Source organism: Ovis canadensis, chromosome 12, assembly GCF_042477335.2.
Source record: "Ovis canadensis isolate MfBH-ARS-UI-01 breed Bighorn chromosome 12, ARS-UI_OviCan_v2, whole genome shotgun sequence".
Classification (NCBI taxonomy): Eukaryota; Metazoa; Chordata; class Mammalia; order Artiodactyla; family Bovidae; genus Ovis; species Ovis canadensis.
The window spans coordinates 14,953,801-14,966,736 of NC_091256.1; positions in this window are offsets into that span (position 1 = coordinate 14,953,801).

Genomic DNA, 12,936 nt, shown 5'->3' on the forward strand with positions numbered 1-12,936 from the left:
TGAATTTTGCTGTAGGTCAGGCACTGATTTTCTAAACCCTTTGCACGTACTTTTAAATTTAATTCAACAAGGACCTTGCAGCATGGGTCTATTATTATCTCCGTTTCACAGAGGGGGAAAACTGTGGTAGAGAGAGACTGAACAACTTGCCCAAGAATTCACACCTAGTCAGTGACAGAGCTGAGATTTGAGCCCAGACACCTTTGCTCTAAGACCAGAGTCTTAGCTGCTAAGTTATACTTCAGTTCAGTCACTCAGTCATGTCTGACTCTTTGCAACCTCATGGACTGCAGCAAGCCACGCTTCCCTGTCTATCACCAACTTCCAGAGCTTGTTCAAACTCATGTCCATCGAGTCAGTGATGCCATCCAATCACCTCATCCTCTGTTGTCCCCTTCCCCTCCTGCTTTCAATCTTTCCCAGCATCAGGATCTTTTCAAATGAGTCTTTTCTTCCCATCAGGTGGCCAAAGTATTGGAGTTTCAGCTTCAGCATCAGTCCTTCCAATGAATATTCAGGACTGATTTCCTTTAGGATTGACTGGTTGGATATCCTTGCGCTCCTAGGGACTCTCGAGTCTTCTCCAACACCACAGTTCAAAACTATCAATTCTTTAGCACTCAGCTTTCTTTATAGTCCAACACTCACATCCATACATGACTACTGGAAAAATGAAAGCTTTGACTAGACAGACCTTTGTTGGCAAAGTAATGTCTCTGCTTTTCCATAAGCTGTCTAGGTTGGTCATAGATCCTATGCAGTTTCAGACCTCCATGACAAACTCTTCATTATAGTGTAGCTAATATGAAACCTAGGAAACAAACTCAGAGGTGCAAGTATGTTTATGTTTTCTTTGAATTAACTTAGATCCGATTCCAAGTCCCCATCTAGCTTTCTCAGCAGAAAATATTGTCTTAGTCATTATTGAGGCTCCAGTAATTGTGCAAGGATTGTGCAAGGTCCTGGGGCCTTTCTTGCATGGTAGAGACCCTGCCAGTTGTCAACCAACCCTGGTCATCTCAGAGATGTCCACTGACCCAGTGCAAGAGTCTCCAGCCACAGCTTGTAGTCTTACCCACTCTCACCTCTACATTTTGAGCTTCTGCGTATTCTTGGGAGATTTTCTCCTTCCTTCCTCCTGCTACCTTCAAAGGCATGCTGAATACTCTCGTCAGTGAACTCAGGTTTTATCTCAGTACAGGAAGATCATTCTGCAAAAAATCTCTAAGGTGAGTAATTACTGAGGGCCTTTCTAACTTGCTTAGATCAAAGGAGAAGAGAAAATACAGGAAGAAGACGGAGAAATTCATATTTCAATAAACTCTCCTGCCACAGAGTCACAGACACGGAAAACAGAGTAATTTTGGATTTGGAATTTACCTCCTTCTTCATTTCCCCTGCAAGTGTTTGGACCCGTGTAGTTCTGGAATGATGATTTTAATAGTTAAAAAAAAAAAAAAAAAAAACATGTCTTCCATTGATAGTAGATGTGGACTGAGGAACATTTAACCCCTGTGATATGAATGCAAAGACATTGCTTTCCAAAAGGGACAAAACTCTGATGGCAAGTTGAGGACAGTCTCCATTACCACCTTAAACATTCTCAAATAAATATCAGTCAAGTTCCTGGCCGCTGCTCAGCTAACCAACAAACCATAAACACAAAAAAAGAGATAAGATTGGAATCTAAGGAAGGAAGTGCTAATCCAAAGGCCTGGAATCAAAGAGAAGATATTTAAATAGAAACCAGTTTGATACCAAAACTTTAGGAGGGTTACTGCAGGCAGGAAGAAGATATATGATCTAAGCACAGAATCTCTGGACTACAGGAGCCTGGGTAAGAGGTCTGCCCCAAATTCCATCTGCCCCCAATGAAAGCAGAAAGGAAATGTGTAAAGCGAGCCAAGCCACGGGGAAAGAGTCCAAGATGGGTGTGCCTCCTGTGAGTTCAGTAATCGCATCCAGCTCAGCAAAGCTGAGTTTCTTTCCTCTTTGGACTACCATCCATTTTAATGAGCAAGGAGCATTTGATTAGAAGACGTTTCAGAAACTCAAATTTCCCTCAGCCTTTGTCTGAGTTTTGTAGAGGAAAACGAAGAGCGGCAAACATGCCTATGAGTGCTCCTGGTCAGCTAATTCCTGGTCCTTTGCTCCACCTAGTGGATTTCCTTGCTGGAGAGACTCTGAAAACAATACTTTGTTCCACCCCATTCTGTCCTTGTTCATATCAAGTGAGCTCTTTCCTTTATTTCCACTAAAGCCAATGTACAGCTATGAGTCAGCAGGATCTAATGCATCCCTTTTTTCTCTTCTTTATACGAAATAGCATTACATGCGTTATACGATCAGGAGTCACATATAGGCACGGAAAAGCATATTCCACTCATAATTATATCCTCTGAGAGCCAAACTCAGTCAAACCTCAACAGAGTCATTTAATTGAATAATGGCTTGCCTACTTGTTAACTCCCAGGAGGCTTCTTTGAGAAATAATTGGTTAAATAGTCATAGAACTTTTTCAGAAAGTTTCTCATTCGTTCATAAAAACAGATGAAAAAATTATAAAGTACAGCAAAGCTAAGAATCTCAGGTACAAAGGGATTCAGAGCAGATTCTTAAGAAAAATCCATATGTGGAGATAAAGATTAGTATTGGTGTAGGTTTACACAATTACAGTATAAAAAATAAACTCAACCATCTATACTTATTTGCTAGCTGATTTTGCCCTTGTTGATCATCAGCCTTAAAATCAATCAAATAGTTACTGTTTATCTCTTACCAATGGTTGATATTTAATTGTTGTTATGAATTGAATTGTGTTCCCCAAATATTTATATGTTAAAGTCCTAACCCCCAATATCTCAGAATATAACCTAATTTGGAGAAAGGGCCTTCGCAGAGTCATAAAGTTAAAATGAGGTCATTAGTGTGGCCCCTAACCCAGTGTGATTGGTGTCCTTATGGAAAGCGAAAATGTGGAGACCGACATACGTCAAGGAAGAACACCATGAAGACGAAGACAAGCCAAGGGGAGAGGCCTGAAACAAACCCTTCCCACAGCCCTCAGCAGCAACCGACCCTCCCAAAATCCTGATTTCAGACTTCTAGCCTCCAAAACTGTGAGATAATAAATGTATGTTGTTTAAGCCACCCAGTTGTGGTACTTTGTCACAGCGGCCCGAGCAAACAAGCACAGTTGCCTCTGGCAAATGAATAAGAATCTCTCTGAAAAAACAAAACTAATCCGTAGAATAATAACATGTAATAACACATAATGTAATACTAACTCATGCCATAATGTCTCTAATGGTTTACAAAATGTCTTTTCAGTCATGATGTCATTTAAATTTTAACATAGACCTATGAGACAGGCAGGATAGCATATAATACTCTGTGATCAAGAAAGCACTAAAATATTAAAATTGACTAGTCAACTTAGTTTAGAATTTTAAAAAGTAAATGCTAAATAAAAATAATTTTGCTTTAGAAAAATGAAATTAACCCATAGAATGCTAGAGTTGGAAAGGATCTTGGAATTCTAACAAATTGCTCAATCCCCTTGTTTTGGAATAAGATATCTAAAGTCACACAGCAAGTTGATGATTTAGCCACTGTCTTAGCTCAGCCTTCAGTCCTTCCATTTCTCTCATAGTCTGGTGGGTATTTCAAAGATGGTGGCAAAATCAGCCTTTGATGGTGATTAAATCCAGAACTTTTTGGAAAGAATTTCCTTAACGATAATATGCAAACATAGACCCTCTCTCAGTTCAGTTCAGTAGCTCAGTTGGGTCCGACCCTTCGTGACCCCATGGACTGCAGCACTCCAGGCTTCCCTGTCCATCAGGGACCCTTTTTAAGTATTTGCTAATGGAAACACATGCTAATTAGGAGAAATAATTGTTGGCTAGATGCCTGCCAGAAGATTGATACCCACGTGGAACAGAAAGACAGGTAATTTGATCTCTGGCTGGGCTGATAGGATCCATCATCCCTCCAGACAGGTACTTGGTTGTGGTAAAGGTCTAGCTCTGGCTGGAGGGCTGCCCCCATACCACTGAGGATGATTCACCAGAGTGACCTAATCACCTATGGGTCAGAGGCTCAGTTTCATGTGAGGGGGGTGGGGCTGGGGGGACAGAGTCTGAGTAATGCTTCGTGGTGGGTGTGGAGACTTGTTATAATAGTAAGCATACTGTTTATTAGAGTACATGACGCAGGTAATCGCCAGAGATCCCAAACCCGCTATCACCCAGGATTATGGAGATCTGATCTAATATGAGACAGAGAGCCCAGTTTCAGCTCCACAGCAGAAGCCTTTGAAAAGTGTCCAGGAGTAATTGGCATTTAATCAATGCAATCATTATCCTAGCACATGGCTCCTGGAGCTTCAGGGCCTCTTATAACCACTGAACTGCGAAAGGGAGGATATGTCCGTTTAAATTTACCAGCAACAACATTTGATTTACAGTCCCGGATGAGGTCCAAGTGGAAATACATTCACACATTTTTATATTTGAGAAACACAGGTTCACTGTCAGTAAGAATTCAGTCTTATATCAATGATAGTATAAACAGTGATGGGCATTTTCCCTTTACAGAGGCCTGATTAGCATTAATTTTGACAGAGAGAAGAGTAAAAGCTCTAACAGGCTGTTAAGCATTTGCTTTTCATTTAATCTTCTCTAAGCCTTTAATGAAACATGGGGAAGAATATGACTGCTCATCTCTCCCCAAGATGCAGAAGGAGTGTTTGCTACTTATAATTAGGGGACTAATAAATATTGACTTTGCTTTTGGTTTTGCTTTGTCAAGGGTTATCTTTGGGCATCGAATTAAATTTTTAAAGGAGAATATACTTCTCTTGAAGGGCAGACACTGTTTTTAGGCCTCTGTCCTCTCTCCTTTTTCTAGCAGGAGTTCAGTTCACTTTCAACCACCCTGTAAAAGACACCTAGAAAAAAGAGAAAGCCCAACTTTCCCTCTCAGCATCTCACAAGTCTTTCCTGTAGGATCCTTAAGAGAAAGTGGGGAGGGAGAAAGAAGTATTTTTTAATTTTAAGGACCTATAAAATGGTTTATTTGGAGAAGGCAATGGCACCCCACTCCAGTACTCTTGCCTGGAAAATCCTATGAACAGAGGAGCCTGGTGGGCTGCAGTCCATGGGGTCTCAAAGAGTTGGACACGACTGAGCGACTTCACTTTCACTTTTCACTTTCCTGCATTGGAGAAGGAAATGGCACCCCACTCCAGTGTTCTTGCCTGGAGAATCCCAGGGACGGGGGAGCCTGGTGGGCTGCCGTCTATGGGGTCACACAGAGTCGGACACGACTGAAGTGACTTAGCAGCAGCAGCAGCAGCAAAATGATTTCTTAGATCGATGGTGGTCTATTTCCGTGTTTTTCAAAGGGTGCTCACAAATTACCCACTTCAGAATGACCTAAAAAGCTTGTCACCAACATAGACTGCCAGACCTCCTTACGTGTTCTGAATCAGAATCAGCGGCAGCGGGCCCTGGAGTCTACATTGCTAACGAGTGTCTCCAGGGACTCCGATGTGCACTAAACGTGGATTCTACTAACCTTCCCTTTGTCTCAACACTGTTGTTCCAAGGCTCGACCTCTTCTCTGTCTACACTTACTACTCCCTCAATCGCATCAAGCCTCTTGCCTTTAAAAGTTTTTATAGGCAAATAGTTCTCAAATTTGTATCTGTGGCCCACACCTCTTCCCTCAAACACCAGAATCCAATATCTACCTGCCTGATTGGTGTCTAACAGTCATATTAAAAACCAAACTCTAATTTTCTCTCTGAATTTGTTCTTTCTCATCTCAATAACTGAGATCACACACTCTTGATTCTGTCCTCCAATCTTCCTCACTTTCTCTCATACTCACTTCCAATCCTGTGAGCTCTTTTATATATGCTCCAGATCTTCCCCTATTCCATGGGTTACTACAGCAGCCTCCTTTTGGTCTCTCTCCCCTATCAGTTTCCTGTATCAATCAGAGTTCAGTTGCAGATAACAGAAACCAGTCTAGTTACCTGAAGCAGAAAGGGATTTAATGTAATTGTGGTAGATTCAGCTATAGAAATCTTTCCCATCCTATATACCTTTTTGCAATGCAACTTTGTCACAACTCCCAAAAGGAAATGGAGTCTATTTTTCCTTTCCCTTAAATCGGGGCTAGCCCTCTGATTAAGGTTGGCCAATAGTGATGTTGTATGACTCCCAGACCTAACCATAAGAGTTTTTTGCAGCTTCCATTTTTACCATCTTGGAAGACAGCTTTCACATAAAGCAGCTTAAGCTAAATAACTGAAAGATGGAAAGCACACAAAGAGAGAGGGCTCAGACTTTTTCAGCATCCCTACCAAAACTCCAGACATATAAAGGAGGTCATCTAGGACCTTCCAGCCCAGCAGAACTGACAGCTACATACAACCACACATGTGAGCTCAAGTGAAATAGTAGAAGTGCCCAACCAACTTATGTTTGGGGGGCATTCATTACACAGCAAAAATAACTGAACTGTCAGGGAAGTTAAGACTTATAAAACCTTTGAGGGGCTGTAGGGGAATGCTCTAGACTAGGCCTCTAGGAACAACTCCCAGAATAATACTGCAGAACTGGCCTGCCAGGGGAAATGCTACTTCTGCCATAATCTAAGAGTCAGGAAGTCATCAACCACTTTCTAATTCCAGAAACACACCACCTTAGCCATGATCTGGGCATCGGGATATTGCTACAAGATCTGCTGGCTGCAGAGCTAAATCACAGTCCTTTTACATTAGCAAAATGAATAGTTAATGTGCTGTCCTTGCCTTTTCCCCACTTAAGTTAGTTCTGAATTCAAGACTTGTACAAACGCATATGACTAGCAAAAAGTGAATTATATTTGAATTTCTAGAGGCAGGAGAGTCTGCAAAATGTAATTTTTAGCTTTTTAGCCTATGTACTGCTGAAAGGCACAAAAGGAAGAATTTTTTTTAATGTTTTATTTCCTATTATAGCATCTAATATAATACCTTAAGGGATGGTCATAAATATTTGTTAATTGGACTAAAATTTGATAAAGGAGAGACATCATTTAGAGATGATTGTCCCTAGTTCGCCTAGAGTATGGCATTCTGTACATCTAAAACCCTGTTTCTGTCATTCCTTTTCATGAATATATGCTGGAGTATAAAGAAAGACTTATTTTCTTTTTAAGATTTTTTTTGTGGACCATTTTAAATTTTTATGTAATTTGTTACAATATTGTTTCTGTTTCATGTTTTGGCTTTTTTGCCATGGGACATATGGGATCTCAGGTACCGACCAGGGATTGAACCCACACCCTGGGTACTGGAAGAAGTCTTAACCACTACTGGCTCACCAAAGAAGTCCCAAGAAAGATTTATATTTCAAGATTTTTTTCTTTCTGGTACTTGCCAATTTGACTATCACTGTGCAATTATCTTGAGTCAAACACATTCGGTTTCTTATGTAATAAATTTTCATTAAAAAGATGAATTTGAGAGGAAGGAAAGAAGTTTTGGAAGGGCAAGCTCTCCCGTCTTTCCTGCTTCCCATGGCCTTGGCGACCATCTCTCTTTGAGGGCTTGTTCTTCAGGATACTGACAGCTTGATTTCTCTGGGTAACATCATGCAAAGGAAATTAGCTCAGTATGTCTTCTACTGAATCCCATCTGTAGTTCGATGTTTTAACGTATTTATGAACAAGACTACAGAGCAATTTTGATAAGACAAGGCAGTGTTCCAGTCTCTGAGAATATTTTTCTTCAAAAAACATTTTTTAAAATACCACTGAACAGCCTGGAAATCTACCCCCACATGAGCAATCTCCAGAAAGCTTTTCAGGTGTCACAGCCATAATAGCAGGTGGTTCCTTTGGGTAGAAAAATTATGGCAAGGATAAGAGATAGAAAGCAAACTGTTTTGATATTCTGGGTACAGTTTTCCCCAAGTGAATCATTCCCATATGCCTACTCTTACCATGGGCTCTTTTCCAAAGGGAGTAGGTTGTGTGAATGGAGGTGTAGATATGCATTCTGGTGGGCAAGCTTCAAAGGTACCCATATTTGGCAGATCCAATTAATCTTTAAATATTTGTCAATCCACTCTTCTACAAGTCTCAAAAGGCAAATTTTGACTATGGATTTGATACCTGTTTTTGCTCCTCTCATAATAAATACTTAGTCTTGTTATGAAGATCCAGTAGTGCTCATCTGAGGCAAGACTGCTTCTGAAATTCCATATAAAAAGATTTTAAATGCAAGCATGGAAGGAACAGTGACACCAGAACAATTTGCAAAAGGTGGTCATTTAATTCACTTTTCTATTACGAAATATTTGAGACATAAAAAAGTTTAGAGACCGAGTATTTACTCTCTAACAATATTTTGTTGCTTGTAAGATAAAAATCTGGATTAATGAAAAAGACTTTGTTTCCAGATTAGAAACGCTGGAAATTAAGTTTTGCCTAGGTTTTTTTTCTTTCTCTCTAATGTGTAAGATTAGCATTCTTATCTTTTACAAGCATACCAAGTCTCCCTTACTGAAAAGGGAGATGCTATTGTCACTATCTAACTTAAATCAAAAACCTATCAAGGGAGAGAAGATTCCTGATGGAAAGCTTGACTTTACTCAGATGGAAGACAACCACATTAAAAAACAGAAGGGAGACATAGTCATTCAGCTAGCCTATTCTGGCTTTTTCCGAATCTTAGAGTGGTGTCATTTACTATCTGTGTGACATTGGGCAGGTTCTTCAATGTCTTCACACCTCAGTTTCCTGAACTGTATGGCGAAGATCCTCTATCTCTTAGGGTTGCTACGTGTAAAACCCTTAGAACAGTGCTTGGTGCTGCTGCTAAGTTGCTTCAGTCGTGGAACGGTGCTTGGCGTACAGTAAATCCTTAATAAGTGTTAATTCACTTTCCTCTTCTTCCTCAACAAAATGTTAGCTCCACCTGAGGGCAGAGATTTTGCCTGATTTCATTCTGGATTCTCAGTTTCTATTTTGCCCACAGTAGGTATTCAATAAATATTTGTTGGATGGACTAACTAATGAAAGTAGCTAGGTTTTAGGCTAAAAGTGAAAGAGAATTTGTCCTAAGTTTTATAGCTTGTGAGGGAAAACAGACCTCAGGTTTAAGGCAGGTTAGGCAGGTAGGAAAGAGTCTGAAACTAAGATGAGCAGATCAAGATTCTAGTTTAAATTCTTCTAACTCTCTGGGTGTTGAGACCAAAGTTTTCTTTCCTGATTTCTAAAATGTAACTCCCAATTATCCTGAGGATTAAATTAAACTGTGTGTGAATGCTCACAATAAAATATAAAGGGCTATACAACACAGGTATTATTAATTTTTATCTCAGTAAGTTTGTCCATTGGATGATAATCAAATGATTCTATGAGAGAATCTTGGAAGAAAGAATCTTTAGCTAAGATTTAAGTACTAAAAATATTCAACCCCAGAGGTACCACAGACATAGACTAATTTTTTCCATCTGTGCAGTTTAGGGTAGATTTGGCATACACTCAATACCAGGCAAGAAAGAAACTATGGTTTAGGCTGCTTTTAAAGTTAAAAAAAAAAAAGGCAGAAAAAGAAACTATTTCCTTTTATAAGCATGAATGTTAGAATAGAGAAAGCCTTCATCGAGCAATTCCTCACTGAAGCAAGACTGTTTGATCCATGTGCTCTCCTAAGTTTTCCCACTCCCCATTTTTGTTGTTAATAATAGTTGTTTTGTATATCACGATTTATGTATTATGACCACTTCCCCTTCACCAAAGAAAAGTAATATAAGCTATTCTTTATCAGCCACATGTGACTCAGAGGTCAAATGAGCAGTTCTTTGTAAGGTGAACTTCTTAGATTAGCAGTATTTAAAGACCTGGTTTCTAGAGTTAGGGATTACTCAAAACATTATGGCTTTAAGATTAGGCCCCACCCAAGATGCATCACCAGAACCTGGTTTTGAGTTTGAGAAACTGACTTAAAAAAAAAAGATAAAGGAGCAAAAAAAAAAAAAAAAGTCACAGTGGGTGAGCTGATGACTCACTGCCCCTTCCTTGAACTTCAAGAATGACAAGATAGGAGAGCACAGGGTAGTAAAGCTTCCAAGGATGACAAGATGGAAGAGGGAAGAAAGGCAGTGCCCCACTGCAGACCAGATGTTTCAAGAAAGAGAGGAAATTCAGGGCTTAAAGATTTATTTATGTTCTTAGAATAAAGGCAACAAATATAATTTCCATGGTCAAGTTGTTAAGTGCATCAAAAAAAGGATACTAGAAACTGACTCTGTGTTACCCTATGGACTGTAGCCTGCCAGGCTCCTCTGTCCATGGGATTCTCCAGGCAAGAATACGAGAGTGGGTTGCCATGCCCTTCTCCAGGGATCTTCCTCACCCAGGAAGGTGGTTTACCAGTAGTCATGTATGGATATGAGAGCTGGACCATAAATAAAGCTGATAGCCGAAGAACTGATGCTTCTGAACTGTGGTGTTGGAGAAGACTCTCAAGAGTCCCTTGGACTGCAAGAAGATCAAACCAGTCCATCCTAAAGAAGATCAGTCCTGAATATTCATTGGAAGGACTGATGCTGAAGCTCCAATACTCTGGCCACCAGATGCAAAGAACTGACATATTGGAAAAGACCCTGATACTGAGCAAGATTAAAGGTAGAAGGAGAAGGGGATGATAGAGGATGAGATGGTTGGATGGCATCGCCAACTCTATGGACATGAGTTTGAGTAAACTCCGGGAGTTGGTAATGGACAGGGAAGCCTGGCTGCTGTCTATGGGGCCACAAAGAGTCAGACACGACTGAATGACTGAACTGAGCTGAACTGACAATTCTTGGAAGGCATAGGGAACCACTTATAGTTTACCAAATAAACCAGATACTTTTAAACTCCAGCCCATTGATTTACACTGCTCTCTGCCCAGAACTCTCATCCTAGCTAGCAAGCCCCTAATGGGCTTCAAAGCCTGGCTCATGTGGTTTTTTCTCTGTAGGTTTCTTAACTTCTATTCTCTCCTACTACTCGGAATGATTATTCTTTTGTTTATGGAGTCATTGAAATTTAAGCATCCCATTCATTAAGTAGATTCATAAGGTTCTACCTTTTCTCAAACTTACTGAATACTCCACAGGGGTATAGGTGAGCCTGTCATTGTGCAGTTCTTGGCACACCATATGAGCATAATACAGGTTTGTTGAATTGATTCAAATATTATTAATAGAAGAGGACCAAAGCATAAACAAATTTTCTAGGCCTGGGAATTATGTTAGGTCTGGAAAGTGTATGAGAAATCCACATATGAGATTCGGCTTTTCAGTCTTAGCAGAGAGCATGTAATTTACTCTGATTTTTAAAAAGTGTCATGAATGTATTTCTCTATATAAAACGTTATTAATTCACCTTTGGCTTAGAACTGGCCCTCCCATAACCCAGTTAGCCAAAAGGTAGCTGAGTAATTTGAAATACTCTCCAGCTGGAGTGGAAGTGCATTTGGGTTTTGCTTCAATCAGTGAAACTCTGTCTTGCTTTGCTTTTCAAAGAGCCTCTCAGTCAACCATAGCCTTTGAAGGCATGAGCAGAAGGGAAGCCAGATGAGCTCTGTTGAATTCTAAACTTGCCACATTTTTAGCTCTAGCATTAAACTTTTCTTCTCTAATTAAACAAATTAACTAAAGTGGTATATAACGTAGTATCAGTTTACTTTTTTTATCTTATCCATTATGCCACCTTGTTCCAGAAATTCTTTAAGAGAGGTTTGGTTAAACAAACAAAAAAAAAACGCCACCAAATTGTTCCACACTCATCTCTTCGGTTCTTTTGGTGAACTTCTGTCAATGCTGATGGTCAGGGTGAAAGAAATTTGGAAAAGTTTTCCAGTGCTAGTAACAGCATTTCTTGAAGCATCTTTTCTCTTTATATAGCAAATGATTATGCAATGCCCACAGGTCAGTTTTACTCTAAGACTCAGTGAATTTTTGCAGCCTTGATCGGTCACTAGGCCCTCCCCTAGGGCATAGAACAAGGTAGTTGTTACCCAGCATGTGTCCCAGCTAAATAAAATCATAGCTGATTCACGTCTGAAGGTGCTCAGAGGGAACAGCATAAAGATTAAGAACAGGAGCTCTGGAGTCAGTCTGCTATCTGAGTTTGAATCTGGCCATACCTCTGGCTGGTTATGCGACCTCAGACAAGCTTCTTAACTTCTCTATGTCTCACCTGAATGGTAAGTGAATTAAATGTGTAAAGCACTTACATGGTAAGCATGCAATAAATGTTACCTCATATTATATACTTTATGTTTTTGCGCTACAATAAGAAATATTTTTCTCTATATTTTTATGTAAGAAATGTGGGTAAAATTTAAAAATTAAAACAAGGCTGGACATTTTTAGAACAAAACTTTATTTACAAAATCATAACTTGGTCTGTTTTGGTATCACTACTGACAAAATGCCTTTGGTTGAAATATAAGTTAAAGTGACAGATTGATTTTAGCAGTTCATAAAACAAGATACCAACACTATCCCATTTTCCTATTCCTATGTGCCTCTGAATACAGTTAAACAAAACAAAATTTAAAAAACCTTTATAACGTACAATGGCTTCAGCAAACCACTTGTTTAATTTTTTTTTTCTATTTAAGTGTTGGGACTGAGACAACTAATCTAAAATCTTCTATTTACAGAGAAAGCTCTAGAGAATGGGATAACTTAAAGATGGAGGTTAAATGGCTTTCACAAAACAATATCCATATAATCTTTATAAGAATGTAAAAAAATAATATTAGTGAACAGTACATATTGAAAATTTTCTGACAAATTCATTTATCCAGCATTATGCTGAGGAATCAAGAGGATTTCTCCATATATTTTAGAGTTTTATTTTATTTGCTGATTCACAGTC